Below are 3904 nucleotides of genomic sequence, written 5' to 3' on the forward strand. Positions count from 1 at the left end.
TGATACAGCTGCATATGAATTATTTTTTAGGTTTCATCTAAAGTAACAATCATTCCACATCAAATCAAGAATCTCATTATTGAGATTTCCAACAAATTGTCTCATGACAAATTGATAGTGCACTCACAAACCAATTTTCTTTGGAGGGGATAGCAGTCCACATGGATTGCTTCATTAACGAGCTCTTGAAATTGGTGCCATCTATTCTATATTGCTACCTTCTTGAATGTTTTCAACCACATAAAATGATGCTTGAACCAATTATTAAATATGAGTTGAAAGAAAACCTATTAACTAGCTCTAAATCCTCTTGAGTGTATTGATCATCATGGCCATGCGACTCATCACAAGTAGGAACTGACTCTGCTTGTAATAGACTTTCCTCATGTGCCTCTTAAGCTTAATTAGCAATTATCTAGTTCACCCCCTTGTGTTTGCACTGCTACTAAGTGGTTCCGTTAAAATCAGAGAGGCAAACAAGCTCGGATTCGAGATGTGAAAGCATATGTTCTCGGTGTTGTTTTCTACTGAGTTGGTCTCTTGAAAGCTATTTCTAGCTTTTGGATTAGGTAGTTGCTTTGTAATGCTAAAGTTGCACCTCTTTAAATGTATCATCTAAAAAACTTTGATTGACAAACGAATGCTTCCAATGTATGTCAAACCACTCGTTTTTGCTTAGAAAACTCCAACGCCTCTTCATTTTTACAGTAAATGCTTCATTTTCTTCTATTTTGAGAAGTTTGGATAGCACAATTATATGTTGGATGGAAATGATTGCCATATTTAGCAACTTGGGTAGTAAATGGCATGGTAATCAACCTTCTAATGACAATGGTGTGTCACTACCAAATGAAAATAAGAAGTTTAAAGTAGCCAATCAATTTATACACTCGACTTATGAACATGGTAGCCCTTTAAGAGACAAAGAAACAGTTTGGTCCCCTTGCAATTCATGGAATAGAGGAAGACCCACTTTTAAGTCTTGAAAGAACCATGGATAGCAAGAGAATTTTTAAAATGCTAATAGAGATGACGACATTCATGGATGTAATTCCTTCTACAAATAGTTTAATCCAAAATATACCCAAATGCTTAATGCAAGGAATGGACAAGATCAACACATTCATAAAGAACCAAGAAGAGATGACATATTTTGGTATGATTGTAACATGCCGCTGCCGTCGTGATAACGACCCCCCCTTTTTTCTGTTCGGTTGTCGTCACCGCCATCAGAGTTTTCTTTTTTTTTACGAAAAAAATGAAATTACATTATTCTATTATTGCCATTCCCCCTTGTAAACGTCGCCATTTGGCGGAGGGAGGGGGAGTTGAACTGTGAGAGGAGAAGGGAAAGTTGAACTAGGTGTAATCAGCGGTGAAGGAAATGACGATTTGGGTTGGAAGAGGAGATTGCGAAGTTAACAAGGTGCGGATGTAGGTGGAGATGACGACGACAAGAGGGGGAGTGGAACTCCAAGTTGATACTAGGAAAAGACAGGGAGACGACGAAAAACCCCCATTTATTACCTCCTTACCCTTTATAAATCCCCCCCCTCCTTGGGGGGTATGATAATTCTCCTCTTTATTTGCCCCCCCCCCCCTTCCTTGGGAAGCAACGACCATTCTTCTTTACCCCCTGCTGTTAAGCTAGAGAGAAAGAGAGAGAGACAGAGAGAGAGAGAGAAGGAGAGGGAGAGGTAGTGAAGGAGAGTAAGAGAGAGAAAGGGAGCGAGCAAGAGAGAGAGGGAGAAGAGTCTCAAAGAACAAACCCCTTCCTTGAGTAAGACTCAAGCACCGTCTTTCCCCATTGAGACCCTCGTAACCTCTCCATCGACTACCTCAAATTGACAAGGATATTGCGAAAGGCAAGACAAGGCATAGGGAACTTCGGCACCAAAGAGTCTCTTGAAGGAAGTGAAGGCCGCCTCCAACCCCATAATGGCCCCAAAACATTAAAAGACGCCACTATTAACATGAACGGTTTGTCACGTGAAAAAGCTAACTCGACTCTCCAAAACCAGGTACCCCACCATGTTTAGAAAATTGGAATCGACCATTTAAGCATAGGCATTATTAGAAATTAAAGTCATGTCTCGCATCAGGTAATTTGCATGTTATGAAAGATAGCTGAAAAAAGGGTTAATAATCATGAGTTGTCTGAAATAGGTTAAGTATCTATGGCTATAGCGAAAAAAAAGTCAAGTAATAGGATTTAACTTCTGCAGATGCATCATAGATTGTCGGGGTACATAAATATTCCATCTAGGTCAATTGTATTCCATAGACCATCATAGAGAATTATCTTGCATTTTTAATGAATGCATGTGCACTCGCATTTGAGTAATTAAGTCATGCCTTTTTGAGTTGCACAAATGTACTAGAAGGGATTTCTATGATTGGGGACCTTGCATCACATCGACAACTTAGGGAAGACTTGCATTGGGACTTGCATGGCATCAGGAATAGCCCCAATCGCACCACATAATGGGATATACATCTAATAAAGTAGATTAAGGTGCGCACATGAAGTGTTGAGCTCATTTAAAAGGAATAGTTTGGTAAATGAAGTCCTGACCGATGAGGGAAGCCAAGATTTAACTTGACCTAGCTAGGACCTTAGTCGTAAATAAATCGAATTGCCCTTACGACCATACTTTGAATTGGAGTCAACACACTCTTTGGCCTCTAACCCAATAGCCAACAGCAATGAATCCAAAACACGCTTAGGTATATCATTTTTAGAATATGAAACATCTTGGAGCTGATACAAGGAATCTCGAATGTAGTACCCACAAGGAGAATGACTACTTGCCAAGCTACATTGGATATTTGTAACTATTTCAGAATGGTAAATAAACTTGGTTTACACTTGACTTGTGAGAGGAGTAAATACAAGTTCCCGTTATCTTGAGTACGAGGAGACCCTAGGGTGAACTCAAAACCTGATAGAGTTCTAAAATGGAAAAGATAACTACCAATTGACCCAACAAAACCCTAGACCAAAATCTTAAGATAGGGGGGACAAAAGGATAGTAACCTAGGGAAGCCATCATTTGAAACTATAGTGTAATTGCTCTACCCTAATACATAGTAGTGAGGTCGAGCAGAGGGTATTCCCCATCCCCCCGGGAAATAATGGAAAATGAAGCCAAGGCAGGAATGATCAAGAAAGGCGACGTTAGCATCAAAGATGAGGACTCCACCTTAGCAGATGTCTTGAGAGCACTTGCCTTCATTGTTTGTTTGTGCTTGTAAATCTAGGTTCAATGTCTGTGAAAGGAATGAATGACCCAAGCTCACAACGGGAAATTGAATAATGAATCAGGATGAATTCAAGGAGGGCAGGCCAAGCTACCCCCAATTGGCTGCCAACCCTAGCCAAGGGGTTTCCAAATAACCGTGAGAGGAACGTGGACCAAACCCACCACAAGAGGTCTCTCCATGGGTTAGTTTGATTGTAGGAGGACGCTTGGATGCCAGGGTGGCTCTAGCTGTAAATTCCCTGCCTCTATGGGTCCTACTCAAACAATCTATGTGACTCGGGATAGATTCTCGAGGCCATGTTACTAGTGCAAGGGCAGATACTTAGAGGAAATAAGATGCATCCTCACGAATTGCGGAGTCTGTCCTTTTTGGACAAGACTTGTATTTTAGTTAAGATGATAATATAAAGTTTACTTCCAAAGAACTTGTTTGAACTGCTTTTGTGTCAATGCCATAAGTTACGAAAATGAACCCTATTTCTTAAAGGGCTTAATTAAGGAAGATATTTTTAAATGTCCCACATAAATGTGATAGGACCTAATTAGGTAACTAAATAATACCCATTGAGGGAAGCGGGTGGGCGGAATCCCTAACGGGTCCGTCCTATAGGAGGGTGGTCCCAAAAAGCTGGGAGGCTTCT

The sequence above is a fragment of the Lygodium microphyllum genome, chromosome 20, assembly GCF_053477565.2.
Source record: "Lygodium microphyllum isolate KBCC chromosome 20, Lygodium_microphyllum_v1.1.10, whole genome shotgun sequence".
NCBI classification, from domain to species: domain Eukaryota; kingdom Viridiplantae; phylum Streptophyta; class Polypodiopsida; order Schizaeales; family Lygodiaceae; genus Lygodium; species Lygodium microphyllum.